The 16,648-nt window shown below is 48.8% G+C and overlaps 1 pseudogene; it reads left to right on the top strand.

Moving 5' to 3' along the window:
• The first annotated feature begins 2,588 nt into the window (after positions 1-2,588).
• Positions 2,589-3,049, top strand: LOC102485954 (40S ribosomal protein S19 pseudogene; annotated as a pseudogene).
• Positions 3,050-16,648: the final 13,599 nt, after the last annotated feature.

Genomic DNA, 16,648 nt, shown 5'->3' with positions numbered 1-16,648 from the left:
TTGCCATATTTCTTGTGCCTCTGCGGTGGGGTTTCTGGTCATCCAATGGATTATATGTTACTTCCTACTTCTGGCTTTTCGCTGGGTGTTGGGCCGGAAGGAGAGGTTTGGGGCAGAGGCTTTTTCCAGTTAAAGGGGCAGGGAAAGCCCACCTCAGATGCACATGATTCTGGCTTTTCGCTGGCTGTTGGTATGAAAATATTCTTAAAGGTTAATTCTTGAAAATGAGTTTCCTAGGTAAAAAAGCAGTCACACTGGGACCAGGACCAGCAGATAGCGTCACAGTTACATCACTGGACTCCCACGCAGCCAACTATGGTTCAAGTCCCAGACCCAGTGGCTTAAAAGTCACATCGGGTATATGTGTGTGCATGCCCAGAGTCCTGAGAAAAGAATGGAGGAGAAGGGATTGCAGTGTGGCCATTCTCCTCCACCTGGGGAGGGGGGTGATTTCTTGCTTTCTGTGTCTCTGTCTCTCCAGCAAGTGCATGTGACCTATAGCAGAAATTTCTTATAAAAAGAAAAAAAAAAAAGCAGATACATTAACCATTTCTATAAATACTACCAAATAGCTCTCCAAAAAGGGTGTACAAAGCTTGTACTACTATTTTTTTTTTTTTTGGAGAGGTTTTCACCATAGGGCGCACGAACTCGCCAGAACAGACAGAGAGAGACATAGAGACAGAAAGCGAGAAATCACCCCCCAGGGGAGATGGCCATGCTGCAATCCCTTGTCCTCCATTCTCCTCTCGGGATCTTGGGCACGCATGCACACGCACCCAGCATGGGTTTTAAGCCACCGGGTCCGGGACGCAAACCGCAGTCGACTACGTCCAGCGACATAGCCATTACGCTAACTGCTGGTTCCCAAAGCTTGTACTACTGCTGAGAACCTAAATATATTTTTATTAAAAACATTTTTAATAGTAAACTTTTAAATTTTTATTTAATTTTACTCATTTTTATTATTGTTATTTTAAAATTTGTTACAGGGTACATGTGCTCACCAGAGAGAGACAGAGAGAAAGTGAGAAAGCAAGCCACCAGGTCCAGACTGAGTAGCTTGAAACTCAGGCTGGGTGTGTGTGCGTGCCCAAGATCCCAGGAGGAGAATGGAGGAGAAGGGATTGTAGCATGGCCATCCCCCCGGAGGGTGACTTCTCACTCTCCCTCTCTCTGTCTCTCTGTCTCTCTATCGCTGGCAAGTGCACATGCCTGATGGCAAAAACAAACAAAACATGCCCACCAATTACTTGATGCCTCCCCCACAAACGCGCACATCACTTGGTCTTCAGGCCACGGCCATGAGAAGTGTTGCTTGGCCACAGGTTGGAGCAGAAAGGAATTCTTCCAGAGGGAAACAGAATTAGCCCCAGGCTGTCCCTCAGGCCTGAGGTGACAGCTTGCTTTAGGCTGGTAATCCACCATGAAGGGCCGCATTTCACACTGGCTGCTCTGGAAGAGGCCTGCGGGAATTGCTCCTGGAGAGTGAAAATTGGACCTCGTCAGGGTCATTTGTCCCTTTTACCACACACACTTCAGGGCCAGGGCTGGGGCTGAGCCATGGTGGCTGCGATCACAGCTGGCCTCAGAGATCGGGTGTGGCCTCTTTCTCCTGGTGCAAGTGGGCTTGGCCAGCGGGACCGCAAACCTGGCTGCCTAGAAGCGCCTCCTGCCTGCCGGACTTGTCCTCAGGTCCACGGGCTGATGGCAGCAGTGGTATGAGACATGGCATCTCCCCTGTCACTTGCCTGTGGACAGAAGTTCATCACGTTACAGGAAGCCAGAGACACTTCGCCTGTGGTTTGTGCTTCTGGGGCCTGTTTAAGAAGTGCATTCCTTCCCGTGTGTCCCCGTGATGTTCTCCCAAGTTCTCTTTTCCTTTCCTTTTCTTTCTTTTCTTTTCCTTTCTCTCTCTTTTTTTTTTTTTTTTTGGCTATAGGGTGCATGTGCTCACCAGAAAGACTGAGAAAGACAGAAAGTGAGAAGTCCCCCCCCCCTCCGGGGGCATGGCCACAGTGCAATCCCCTTCTTCTCCATTCTCCTCTTGAGATTTTGGGCCTGCACACACACACACACCCAGTGTGAGTTTAAGCCACCGGGTATGGGACTCAAACCACAATTGACCATGTGGGAGTCCAGTGCCTTAATCACTAGACCACCTGCTGGTCCCACCATATTTTCTTTTAAGAGCGTAGTGTGTTTTATCTGTCATGTTTAGATTTACAAGACATCTAGAGTCCATTCTTTTTCATAACTTTTTTTGAGAGGTTTTTGCTATAGAGTGCGTACAAGCGCCAGAATAAGAGAGAGACAAAGAGACAGAGAGACAGAAAGCGAGATATACCCCCAAGGGAGATGGTCACACCGCAATCCCTTCTCCTCTATTCTCCTCTTGGGATCTTGGGCACGCGCCCGGCCTGAGTTTAAGCCGCTGTGTCTGGGGACTCAAACCACGGTTGACTACGTGGGAGTCCAGCGACGTAACCATTACACCATCTGCTGGTTCCTTTTCATTAAAATTTTTAAAAATTTATTTCGTCCAAGGGGAAACCCCGTTGCTCCCTTTCCCCTGGCTGGAAGCACGGGGCCGCACGATGCCTGGAGTTACTGTAAAAGACGTGAACCAGCAGGAGTTCGTCAGAGCTCTGGCAGCCTTCCTCAGAAAGTCCGTGAATGCATGGACACTGTCAGGCTGGCCAAGCATAAAGAACTTGCTCCCTACGATGAGAACTGGTTCTACACACGAGCTGCTTCCACAGCACGGCACCTGTACCTCCGGGTGGTGCTGGGGTTGGCTCCATGACCAAGATCTACCTGGGATGTCAGAGAAATGGTGTCATGCTAAGCCACTTCAGCAGAGTAAGAGTGTGGCCCGCCGAGTCCTTCAAGCCCTGGAGGGGCTAAAAATGGTGGGAAAGGACCAAGACGGGGGCCACAAACTGAGACCTCAGGGACAGAGAGATCTGGACAGAATCGCCGGACAGGTGGCAGCTGCCAACAAGAAGCATTAGGACAGATGATGCTGGGTTAATAAATTGCCTCATTCATAAAATAAATTTTCAATTATTTCGTCCATGAACAAGAGAGAATACCCCCAATAGGCCTTGACACTGAGGTTCACCCCCAGCCTCAACCAGCCCAGATCAAGGTCCTGTGTATGCCCAGCATACTCAGGGAGGCCTGTGGACTCGAACTGGAAACCTTCCTGAGTTGTATTACCACTGTGCCACCGACTGGCTCCTAGAGTTCACCTTTGCATAGTGAGCCAGTTTCCCCACCAACCTCGAATGACCCATCAATTGGTGATGCCACCTTCATTACAGACAGGTTGAGCATCCTTAACGAAAATCTGAAATCTGAAATGCTCTAAAATCTGAAACGTTTTGAGCACTGGCGTGACCGCATGTGACAGGTCATGGTCAAACACGGCAATACAAGAATATTGTACAAAATCACCTTCAGGCGGACCGGCCCACTGCATGGTGGTTCAGGTGGCTACCTCTCACATAGCCAGCTTTATGGTTCAAGTCCCAGACCTGGGACACATGTGCACGTGTGCCCAAAATCCTGAAAGGAGAGAGAGGACAAGAAATTGCAGTGTGACCATCCCCCACAGGGGGTGCTTCCCACCTCCCTCTCCCCCTACATACCCACATCTCTCTTTGGTGAATGCACATGCCTTTTGGCAAATTAAAAATAAAAAATTACCTTCAGGCTATAAGTGTAAAGCATGTATGAAATATAAATGAGTGTATTTAAACTTGGGTCCCATCCCCAAGACAACTCTGTGCATGTCAAATATTCCAAAATCCAAAATAATTCAAAATCTGAAATAGATTTGATTCTAGCCACTCAACCCATATCATGTTCATGTCTATTTATGGGTCTTCCTTTTTAAAAAATGTAATCTTTTTAAAAAAGAATTATTTATTTAATTTTATTTGTTATTATTATTTTTGAATTAGGTCTGAGAGAGACAGAGAGGGAAAGGGAAAGTGAGAAAGCAAGCCACCAGGCCGAAGACTCGAACGCGGTTGGCCATGTGGGAGTCTAGCACCTCAACCACTATGCCACCTATTGGCCCCTGAACTTTTTATTATGATCCATCAGTTCATTTATTTGTTTCTATGGTAAAATCAAATTTTTTAAAAAGTTATTTTATGTATTATTTTAATTTGACCAGAGAGAGAGAAAAGTGAGAAAGCAAGTTGCCAGGTCCAGGACTTGAACCGCAGCCAGCCATGTGGGAGTCCAGTGCTTTAACCACCATGCCACCTGCTGGCCCCCAAATCACACTTTTTGAAGTTATTAGCTATGACTGTTTGGTAATGTTTTGTTTTGTTTTAGATTTTTGCCCTAGGGTCCATGTGATCATCAGAGAGAGACAGAGAGGGAGGGAAAGTGAGAAGCACCCTCTAAGGGCATGGCCATGCCACAATCCCTTCTCCTCCATTTTCCTCTTGCAGTTTTGAGCACATATGCACCATGCCATGTGTGTTTCTCAAGCTGCCAGGTCCAGGACTCAAACTGCAGTCAACCACGTGGGATCCAGCACCTTAACCTCCACTCTGCCTGCTGGTCCCAGTAGTAAGTTTTAATATCTTATAGGGCAAGTCTTCATGCTGCATTCTTTCTTTCTCCAAACTGACTCAGCAATTCATAGACTTCAAAGCTCCCATATACTTTTTTAAAAAAGAATTATTTATTTAAACCCATATACTTTTTTTTAAAAAGAATTATTTATTTAATTTTTTATTTATTCATTCACATATTTTAATTTAACCAGAGAGAGAGACATAGAGAGAGGGAGAGAGGGAAAGCAAGAAAACAAGCCACCAGGTCCAGGACTCGAACTGTGGTCAGCCATATGGGAGTGTCCAGCACCTTAACCACTGTGCCATCTGCTGGTCCCAACCACCCATATACTTTTCAGAATAAGGTCCCTTAGTTCCACCAAAAAAGAAAAACCCATGTGGACTTTTAGTTGGTATTACATTGGGTTTTAGGTTAATTTCAGAACTTTCATCTTTACGATCTTAAACTGTCCATTCATAACCACAGGATTTCTCTCTGTTGAATGAGATTTTTAGATCATTTGTGAGGATCTCTTATTTTCTCATAGCATTTGTCGCTCCGAGATCCTTGCTCATTTATTTCTACGGCTGATTACAGTCTGTGTCATATTGCCACACAAATGTCGTCAGAGACCTTGCTTTTATTCACCTTAGGTCCCCAGTACCTGATGTCATGGACCCTACATTCCTGATGGAAAAACTGAGGTTCAGGAGAGTGAGCCATGATCTATGATCAAAGAAAAGCGAGGAAAAGTGAGGTGGGCTCAGACAATGGGCGCCTGGTGCTGACTGAAGAGATCCGGGTTCATCTCTGAGGTTCTGAGGGATTGTGAGCAGGACCCAGATGACAGGAAAGAGGAGGTTTGGAGGCTCCGCAGGTGGTGGGAAGAGCATGGAGTCCAACACACAGGGTGGAGACGAAGTGCCTGAGGAAGTGGGAGGAGCGCATCGAGGAGATGGGAGGAGCGCTCCTGTCCCCCGAAGAGGAGGAGAATGCGTGGTGCCAAGAACAGGTTTTGGGAGGAGACCAGGAGCGGGGCCTGAACCTGTGGAGTGCAGCAGCCAGAGCCTCCCCATGGGTGTGAGCAAGCAGTCACTGTAGGTGGAAGCGGCTTCCGGAAGTGAGGCCAGGAAGGAGATGGAGATCTGAGAGAGACCAAGGACAGTGGCGCTTGGCGACTGCTGGCGGTGCTGTTTGCCGACGTGGGGCCCAGCAGATGGCATCGCGGTTACACTGCTGCACTCCCACACGGCCGACTGCGCTTGGAGTCTCTGGAACTGGTAGCTTGAAAATCACGCTGGGCGTGTGTGCCTGTGTGCTCAAGGTCTCGGGAAGACAGCGGAAGAGAAGGGATGGAGGCATGGCCATCCCGGGGCGGGGATTTCTCACTTTCCTCCTCACTTTGTCTCTCTCTCCAGCAAGTGCACCCGTCCTGAGGCAAAATGTCTTAAAAAAAGCACTAGGGGCCAGCAGGTGGCTTGGTGGTTAAGGACACACTCCCACATGGCTGATGGCAGTAGGAGTCCTAGACATGATGGCTTGCTTTCTCACTTTTTCTCTCTCCCTCTGTCTTTCTCTGGTCAAATTAAAATAAATAAATAAAGTTAAATAAAATAATTCTTTCTTTTTTTTTTTTTTTTGAGAGGTTTTTTGCTATAGGGCACATGCGCTCACCAGACAGACAGAGACAGAGAGACAGAAAGCAAAAAATCACCCCCCAGGGGGGATGGCCACGCCGCAATCCCTTCTCCATTCTCCTCTCAGGATCTTGGGCACGCACGCACACGTGCCTGGTGTGAGTTTAAGCCACCAGGTCCAAGACTCGAACTGCAGTCGACTATATGGGAGCCCAGCAACATAGCCATTATGCTAACTGCTGGTCCCCCAATAAAATAATTCTTTAAAAAAAACAAAAGATACAGCATGGAGGTACCAAATGGTGTTGACAGTATGTGCCTGTCCCTGAATTTGCAGAGAACAATCTGAAAGGACACCCAGGAAACTGGAGGTGCTGTTTGCTTCAGGGAGGGGAGGAGCAGAGGAAGGGTGGAAGGGAAGCCTCTTGCCCTGTGTTCTCTGGAATTGTCGGAAGACTTAAACATGTGCTACCTGTTCAAAGCAATCGATGGAATGACACTTTTTAAAAGAAGAATGAGAAAGGACTTTGGAAGGTCTAAGGGACTGTACAGGCATGAAGGGTTCTTGCCTCATGGTATCGCTACTCCTGGCTCGGGGCGAAGCCTGCTATGGACGTCCCCAGGGGTGAGCCTCATTTCTGGTGCTCCCCATTTACAGTGGAGGGGCCAGGGCATCATGCTGCTTCTAATGCTGTGCCAGCCTCTCCTGCCACCGGCTTACACGACCCCTAGGGCTGCTGGCTACCCACTTGTCCTTTGCCTCTTGGGTCTCTACACCGCCCCCTCAGCCCCCGATCCCTGGCCCACTGTGGTTAGTGAAGAAAGCGAACGACATGAATAAGCATGGACTGACTTGTGTGCTGGGCACCGTTAGCCACTTTTAACCCCGTCTTATCTTCTGGCTCAGAGAAGCAACTGCCCAAGGCTACATGGCTAGCGAGTGGCTGCATCAGGATTTGGATCCAGGTCTCTGTGAAAATTGCCCTTTTTCTACAATGGTAGCTGCTTCCAAGTAGTTTGTTACTCACTCACCTAACCTTTACTAAACACCTCGGGGCTTAAAGCACCGTGCATAGTGCAAAGGGGCATAATAGTGAATGCCGTGCTTCGAGAGATGCAGATCCTTGAATATATCCTGCTCCTTTAAGAATATTTCCTGGGGCCAGCAGGTGGTGGTGGAGGTTAAGGTGCTAGATCCTACACGGTTAGTATATGATCTGAGTCCTGGACCCAGTGGCTTGAGAACCATGCTGGACCGCGTGCCCAAGGTTCTGAGAGGAGAATGAAGTGATTGCAGTGTGGCCATCTCTTGGGGGCAGGGGTGATTTCTCTCCCCCTCCTCCCATTTCTCTGTCTCTCTCTGGCAAGTCCAAGTACCCTATAGCAAAAAAAAAAGAAAACATTTTCTGAACTTTCATTAACTGCCAGGCCCCGTGTTGAACCCAGGGGCTGCAGTGAGAGAGAAAACTGTCCTGCCCTTCCGGAGCCGAGAGGTGCGGGTGGAGGAGACGATAAACAGGTAAGCAGGCCGCAGTGCAGTGAGCACTCTAACAGGGTGACCGAGTACTCTGGGAGGCCAGGATGGCACCTGGCCCAGGTTGGCAGGTCAGGAGGGCTTCCTGGAGGGAGGGATGGCTCATGAGCTGAGTGTAAGGTCATGTGACAACTCAAGCACCTAGGGGCTGACAGCTGAGGTAAGCGGGTGAAGGCGGTGAGGTCCGCTCTTAGACGTCATGTGCTCAGCTTCAACGGCGAAGACACAGGACTGGTCCTCAACTCCACACAGACACCGCTCTCTGCCACCCTTCCTGAAACATGCCCGTGGGGCTGGAGGGCTTTCTGGAGGGAGGGATGGCTCACGAGCTGAGTGTAAGGCCATGTGACAACTCGAGCTGAGGTAAGTGGGTGAAGGCGGTGAGGTCCGCTCTTAGACGTCATGTGCTCAGCTTCAACGGCGAAGACACAGGACTGGTCCTCACTCCACACAGACACCGCTCTCTGCCACCCTTCCTGAAACATGCCCGTGGGGCTAGAGACGTGCGCGCAAGGAACGGTTCCCTTTCCTAAATCAGCAGTGCGGATGGATGATAGGTGGCAATTGTCCCTTGGCCTCCTACTGGGAAGGCAAAAGGGAGCAGTGGGGACTATGGCCCTGGAAAGGAAGGGGGCCCCATTGACTATTGCCACAGGGGACAACAGACCTGTGGGCAGGTCTTCTAATTGGTGGACTTGCAGGTTGTCCCAGGCTATAGCCAATATCCTGATTATGTCCTTGGGGTAGATTTTGAGCAGTAAAATGACTGAGCCAAAGGGAGTAAACATTTTTAAGGGCGATACATATTGCCGTGGTATTGTCCAGAAATACTGTACAACTCACATCGTCACCCTTCCAACATCAAATTACACAGTACATCATGTACACAGATAGGACATTAGTGTTTCACTTCTATGATTATTAGAGTAGAAGAATGTTTCATATATTTATTGATCTTTATATTTCTTCTTTTGGGAATTGAAAGTTCATATTCTTGGCCCTTTACAAATATGTTTAGCTGGACCTGGTGCAAATAGTCCCAGCTATTTGAGAGGCTGAGGCAGGAGGATCGTGGTCAAGTGATACCTGTCTTTTAAAAACATGGGTTTTGGGTGTTTTTTTTTTTTTTTTTTTTTGAGAGGATTTTGCTATACGGCACGTGGCTATACGGCACGTGCGCTCACCAGACAGACAGACAGACAGACAGAAAGTGAGAAATCACCCCTAAGGGGGGATGGCCACGCCGCAATCCCTTCTCCTCCAGTCTCCTCTCAGGATCTTGGCCACGCACGTACAGGCACCCGGCGTGAGTTTTAAGCCACTGGGTCCGGGACTCAAACCATGGTCAACGACATGGGAGTCCAACGACATAGCCATTACACTAACTGCTGGTCCCTAAAAACATGTATTTTTAATTGTAGAAGTACATATTAATTTAATAAAAATGAAGAAAATATAGATAAGTAAAAAGAAAAACACCCATAATCCCATCCTTGGTCATTAACCACGACAACATTTGGGTATATAGGGTCCAGGTTTCCACCCTTGCATTCAATCCATAAATGACAACATTTAGGTGTATAGGGCCCAGGTTTCCACCCTTGCATTCAATCCATAAATACATGTGTAATTTCTTTTTCAAAATTAAGATCATAAGATCATGGGGACCAGCTGATGGCATAATGGTTATGCCACTGGACTCCTGCATAGTTGACCATAGTTCAAGTACTGGACCCAGCAGCTTAAACTCACGCTTAGCGCAGGTAAGTGCCCAAAATCCGGAGAGGAAAATGGAGGAGAAAGGATTGCAGGGTGGCCATCCCCCTGGGTAGTGATTTCTCACCTTGTGTCTCTCTGTCTCTTTCTGTCTTTCCAGCAAGCACATGCACCCTATAGCAAAGACCTCTCTTTTAAAAAAATGAAATAAATAAGATCATACTACACAGAACTGGTTTTTTGGTTTTTTTTTTGAGAGTTTTTTTGCTGTACGGCATGTGCGCTCGCCAGCGCGTGCACTCGCCAGACAGACAGACAGAGACACAGAGAGACAGAAGGGGGGATGGCCACACCACAATCCCTTCTCCTCCATTCTCTTCTCAGGATCTTGGGCACACACACACATGCACCCGGCGTGAGTTTAAGCCACCAGGTCCGGGACTGAGACCGTGGTCTGCTACATGGGAGTTCAGCGACATAGCCATTACGCTAACTACTGGTCTCCACAGAACTATTTTTGTAACTTGATACTTTCACTTAACAATGTGGTGTGGAAATAATTTTAGGTTAAAAAAATGTACATTCAAGGGGCCAGCAGGTGACATGTTAGTTAAAACGCTGAATCCCACATGGCTGATAGTAGTTCACATCTTGGGTCTGGCACCTTGAAAATCATGCAGGCCACCTGTATGTGCATGCCCAAAATTCCAGGAGGAGAACAGATTGTGGTATGGCCATCCCCCCGAGGGGTGATTTCTTTCCCTCTCACTGTCTCTATCCTGCTAGCACATGTGTCCTATGCCTATGTGTACATGTATAATGTATATATACACATTCCAATCATTTTTAGTGTCTGCATTGTATACCATTGTAATGATGCACCAGGGTTTAACTAACCCCCCATTTTGGACTTTAGGTTCATCTTATTCTGATATCATAGATATTAATCATGTAGCAAATCTTTTTTTTTTAAGAGGCTTTTGCTATAGGGCACGTGCGCTCACCAGAAAGAGAGAGACAGAGAGACAGAAAGCAAGAAATCACCCCCCGGGGGGATGACCATGCCGCAATCCCCATTCTCTTCTCAGGATCTTGGGCACACATGCACATGCACCCAGCGTGAATTTAAGCCACTAGGTCCAGGACTCGAACCGAGGTCGACTACATGGGGGTTCGGTGGCATAGCTATTACACCAACTGCTGGTCCCAATCATGTAGCAAATCTTAGTAAATACCCTGTTACTTCCTTAAGGGAAATCCCAGAAATAGAATTGGACCAAAGATTATGTATTTTCTTTAGGTATTTAAAATATATTGCCAGCTACATTCCATTCTGCGTTACACATGTCCCAAGGGTGGTCACTATCCCCTGCAGTGCATGAGGACTCTGGGCAGACTGCAGACCATGGGTATGTGCCTGGCAAATTCGGAGAGGTTTCCAGCCTTGAACAGCGAACCTTCCCACAGGGGACTGTACATCACGTTTTCTTAAAATGGTCTCAATAATCTCTCCCATCTCACACAAACTTTGCCACACCCCTGCTGAAAGGTGGAACCCAGGATTCCCCCTTGAGCCTTGTGGACATTTTCCCTGCATCCTGGCTGCCTGTGAGTGGTAGCACCTGCTTCAATCAATAGAGAACAGTAAAGACATGCTATGTGACTTCTGAGGCTAGCGACACAATGCCCACTTCCACCCTGCTGTCTTTGATGCTTGCTCTGGAGCCCAGCCACTGTGCTGGGAGGAAATCCCACCAGCCCATGTGGAGGCTCTGGCCCTCGGCTCCAGCTGGGCTTCTAGTCGACTGCCAGCATCAGTTTGCCAGATGACCCCCACCTAGACACACCACGCAAAGCGATGGACTGTTCTCTGCTGAGCTCTGTTCAGCTGCAAGTTCATGAGCAAAATGAATAACCGTGGTTGTTTCAAACCACCAAGTTTTGGAGTAGCTGTTACACAGCAGTAGATAACTGATACATCTCATTTCCCCTCACTCCAGCCAGCACTAGGTATGCTATTATTGTATCTTTGCCACCACAGTAAGGAACAAGTGGCATCTCTCATTGGTCGTAATACTTTGGCTCATTATTAATTTTTTTTAAGGAATTGTTTATTTCTTTCTTTATTCATTCATTCATTCACTTATTTTAATTTGACCAGAGAGAGAAAAAGAGAGAAAGTGAGAACGCAAGCCATCAGGTCTGGGACTCAAACCATGGTTAGCCATGTGGGAGTGTCCAGTGCCTTAACCACCCTGTTTGCCCTTGTGGGAGTTTCCAGTGCCGTAACCACCACGCCACCTGCTGGTCCCCTTGTCTCATTATTTTTAATAGGACTTCAGTGATTTTATTTACAATAGAACTTCAAGATCCTATAATCCTGGGAACCAGCAGTTAGCGTAATGGCTATGTCGCTGGACTCCCACATAGTCAACCGTGGTTCACGTCCCGGACCTGGTGGCTTAAAACTCACGCCGGGCGCGTGTGCATGTGTGCCCAAGATCCCGAGAGGAGAATGGAGGAGAAAGGATTGCGGCGTGACCATCCCCCCTGGGGGGTGATTTCTCGCTTTCTGTCTCTATGTCTCTGTCTGTCTGGCGAGCGCACGTGCCCTATAGTGAAAAATCTCTCTCAAAAAAAAAAAAAAAAATCCTATAATCCTATTACTCATCAGTTTTTTTCCTTGCAAAAGAAATATTTTATTTTTAAAAATTCGAAAACCTATTTAAGTCAGAGGGAGGACTAGGGCAAGGCTATGGAGGCACTCCCTCTTGGGTGGGTCCCTGCACTTGTGAGGCCCCGAGGATAAGTGTCTTTAACTTGAACACTCACCTGGGACCCGACTTGGGAACTTAGCCCTGATTTAAGTCTGCCTTAACCTTACTTTCATTTTCATTTGTGTATTTATTTCAGTTTCTATAGGATACGTGCATTCACCAGAGAGAGAGACAGAGAGAAGGTGAGAAAGCACCTCCCAGGGGGGATGGCCATGTTGCAATCCCTTCTCCTCCAGTCTCCTCTCGGGATTTTGGGCACACACTCCCACTCACGGGTGTGATGTTCAAGTCGCTGGGCCAGGACTTGAACTGCACGGTCAGTCATGTGGGCTCCAGAACCTTAACCTCTATGCCACCTGCTGGTCCAACCTCACTTTCTAGATAGAATCACTTTCACAGTTTGGTGTCTGTTCTTCCAGATGTTTCCTAGACAAACACTATACAGATATAAAACCACGTCATTCTTACATTTATAAAACTGTGTCCGTGGACATTTTGTCAGGTTGGTAAACGCAGACCTAGTTCATTCTTTAGTCTGCAGATTCCATAAGTCATATCGCTGGGTTGTATTTATGGAAACGCTTTCCTAGTTTTTATAATATGCAGTGTGATTTATTTGCTATTAACTTCTTTTATTTTTAAATTTTTAATTTTTTTTGACAAAGAACACAGGAGCGAGAAAGAGAAAGGGGGATGGATTTTTGCAGGGGCCTTACCATGTCTCAATCCTTCCTGTCCCAGCCTCCCGGTCAGTTAAGACCACAGGTACACACTACCAGGCCTGTCCTGTTTAAGTTGGGCCAGGAACTGAACCAGGGTGTCCTGTGAAGACTGTCACCGCACAAGAGGACCCTCCCACTTCAGCTGGGCATTTATCTTCCTTTTTAAACAGTGATATCAAATAAATTAAGCTCTTACCTTCTATTTTCCATTATATTCATACTTTTAAAAACAGTGAAGTATTCAGTTCTATTTTCCTCTGTCCTTTTTAAAAAGAATTATTTAATTTTTATCATTATTATTTTTTAAATTTGCTACAGGACATGTGTGTTCACCAGCCAAAGAGAGAAAGAGACAAAGTGAGAAAGCAAGCAGCCAGGTCTGGGACTCAAACCATGGTGGCTATGTTGGAGTCCAGCACACCAACCACCACGCCCCTTGCTGGCCCCATCTCTGTCTTGTTTGTTTACACTAGTTTGTTAACCTACTGAGAGGTATTTTGATATACGGCATGAAGGTGAATTTCCCTTGGAAAGAATCAATATTCTCAACATGATTTGTTAAATGACTCTCCTCTCGCTAAGACAGAACTCTGACATCAGAACCACTGAGATGGTGAGGAACGAGGAGGGACGAGGAGGAGCAGATTCGAGCCAGGGGAGCTGCTTGGTCCCTCCCAGCTGGGAGCTGCTCTCTGCATCCAGGCCGATGCAGGTGAGAGGCGAGTCACGCCAGCATGGCTGTGGAGGAAGGCAGGTTAGCAGGCAGCACCCAAGGCCCTCTGTCCTCTGGGAGAACCCGGCTTTCGCTCTCAGTAGAAAGATGAGCAAGTCTTACCACAGCAGCAGCTGGACCGCCCAGCCCGCCCTGGAACCTAGTTGTCGGTACCCCCACGCACAGCCTCCTTCGCTCTGTCCCTCACGCAGGTACAGACCGTGCACCTGTGTGACTTCCAGCCTCCTTGCTGTCTGTGACCCACGCCTGGCACACCCTGTCTCTGAGCAGCAGTGAATCCTAGAGTGACCGGCTGGTGCAGGTGACCAGAGACTGGGCCATCGCCCTGTCCCTCCTTGAGGCAAGTGCCTAGCCCCGTTACTCACCCTGGCCCTCCTCGAGGCCAGCACCCCTACTTATTAGGAGCACTTCCTTCAGAGGCCAAGGCTTCAAGAGGAGGCCTCCTCCTCTGTGGTGAACAATGTCACCAAGACCCAGGGGGGACAAGAGAGCAGTAGTTTGGCCTCTCAGCAGACAGGGAAGCAGGTGTCGAGGACAGGCTGGGCTGAGGGGGATGCTTGTGAGAAGCCAGGGTCCTGTCCAGGTGTGGGGGCACAAAAAGCAGGTGGCCAGCCAGGCACAGGGACGAGGGGCAGGTGTAAATGTTCTTGAGTCTACTTTCACTCTGCAGGCTGGGACGAGAATCCTGTCCAAGCAGCAGCCTCTTCCCTCAGAGCAGGTAGGCAGTAAATGGGAGGTGAGGGGGAGAGGGGCTGCCAAGAAGGGAAATGGGGCTGCCCCTGAAGCTTCCCTGGACCTTGGAGGGGCTCAGGGAGGCAACCTTAGGAGAGAACCAGGCAGTGTCGGGCTGAGCGTGGTGAGCGTCCCTTCAGCGCTGTCCTGGGAATCCATCAGATCCAAACTAACACCGGCTAAGGCCTCCTCCAGCCGGGAGCCTTTTCCTGGAAGGCCCTGCAGGATAACTCCTCACCCCTGCTCTCCACTGAGCTGGCGGAAATCAGCTGGAATTGCAGTAAGAGGGAAGGAGCCTCAGGGAGGTGTGCTGAGTCGGTGGCTCATTTCACGTGGGGGGAGCCGATGCCTGAGAAGTGGTTCCCCTAGGGTAACGCCCCACTGGTTGGCTAATGGCAGAGCCAGGCGCATGGATCAGGTCTCCTTCCCTTCTTCCTACACCTAAGGCCAAGCATGAAGACCCCTCTCCTACCCAACTCCCCAGGGACCTTCTGGTCTAGGTAAGGACTAGGGCAGGAGCTCTGATGTGGCAGATTTCTGAGTATCCCTGCTTCTTAACTCCGACACACAACAGACACACATGCCAGAACCCCTCCACCCCACCCGACGTGGCCTTCCCCTAGACATGGTATCAACCCCCCCTCCAACCCACCCGACGATGTGGCCTTCCCCTAGACATGGTATCAACCCCCCCTCCACCCCACCCGACGTGGCCTTCCCCTAGACATGGTATCAACCCCCCCTCCACCCCACCCGACGTGGCCTTCCCCTAGACATGGTATCAACCCCCAGGCATACGATTTGGAGAATCAAAAGGGGAGCTGATGTCACTACTCAAGGGGAGAAGGGCTGATACCCACGTGGAGGCTCAGAAGAAATCCTGTGACTACCTGGGATAAAACGGGAAATACAATAGGTTGTGTAAGAAGGTATGAAAATTGTGGCTGCCCGGTGAGAGGGTGGGGTCTGGATTCAAGCTCTGGAACCACCTCTTAGCATTTACGAGAACTAAGGCAAATTTATTTATCTTGATGTGGTAAAGGAAAAAGGCTTTTCTTAATCTCTTAAAGCCTTCATTTCTTTTCCAGGGTTATGGAGAATTACATGGGATTTAAATTGTTGCAAAGTGTATTTACTGGTAAACGTCAGTTCCACAGTAGTGGAACTTTTCATTTGTTTGCTACAGTGTGTGCACTCGCCGAGAGAGAGAGAGAGCAATGGCCCTGCCCAAATCCCTTTTCCTCCATCCTCTCTAGATTTTGGGCACACACCCATACACGCCTGGCGTACTTTTCAAGCCACCAGGTCCAGGACTCAAATTGTACAATTGGCCCTGTGGGATCCAGCTACCTTAACCACCACACCACCTATTGGCCCCACTTTTTGTTTCCTTTAAATAAAGGAGTTTAAGCTTTTTATTTACTTAATTTGTTGTAAGGTACATTCAGTCGCTGGAGAGAGAGGGAAAGCGAGAAAGCACCCCACCCAGGGGGATGACCATGCAGCAATCCCTCTTCCTCCATTCTCCTCTTGGGACTTCAGGTGCACACGCACGTGCATCTGGCATGCTTTTCAAACAGCTGGGCTTGGAATTTGAACCATGTAGTCCGCAGTGTGGGATCCAGCTGCTTTAACCACCATACCACTGGCTGGCCTGCATAAATGTTTCTAAGATGATTGAAACAAAATCAAAGGCTTTTTAGGAGCCCAGCTTGTGAAGAGATCACCAGTGTGGCAGACCAGGGGTGGGGAGAACTGGTTCTGCTCTGGACAGTGGCACCTGCGGGGTGGCTCAGGGGTTGTCACCTGGAGGCACAACTGCACAGTGCAGCCCTTGGGTTTGCGTGTGTTCCCACTTCCTGTCTGTCCAGCCTGGTACAACAGTCCGGGGTAGGGAGCTTACCTCCACTGATGCAAGGACGAGGAGACTCTGAGAAGTGACCCAGCTTGCCCAGAGTCACACAGCTGGCAGGCATGGGAAGCTGGATTCAAGCGCATGCTCTTCAAGGATGGCCCTGACTCCCCCACACACAGCCCAGATTGGTGGACTCCTCTGAGCTCCCTTGAAGTTTTTCTCCAGGGCCAGGACTAAGTGCCCTGGAGCCCACCTCCCCCACCCTCAACCTACACCCAGAGGGTGGGCTGCACGTGGGCCCCCCACCCCATGCCAAAGCTGCTGGGGAGGGAAGGGGCAGCCACAGGTGAGGAATCCCCTCCAG

Source organism: Tupaia chinensis, unplaced genomic scaffold (genome assembly GCF_000334495.1).
Source record: "Tupaia chinensis unplaced genomic scaffold, TupChi_1.0 Scaffold000074_1, whole genome shotgun sequence".
NCBI classification, from domain to species: domain Eukaryota; kingdom Metazoa; phylum Chordata; class Mammalia; order Scandentia; family Tupaiidae; genus Tupaia; species Tupaia belangeri.
The sequence above is the reverse complement of the archived record's forward strand: the minus strand, read 5'-3'. Positions and strand labels throughout refer to the sequence as shown.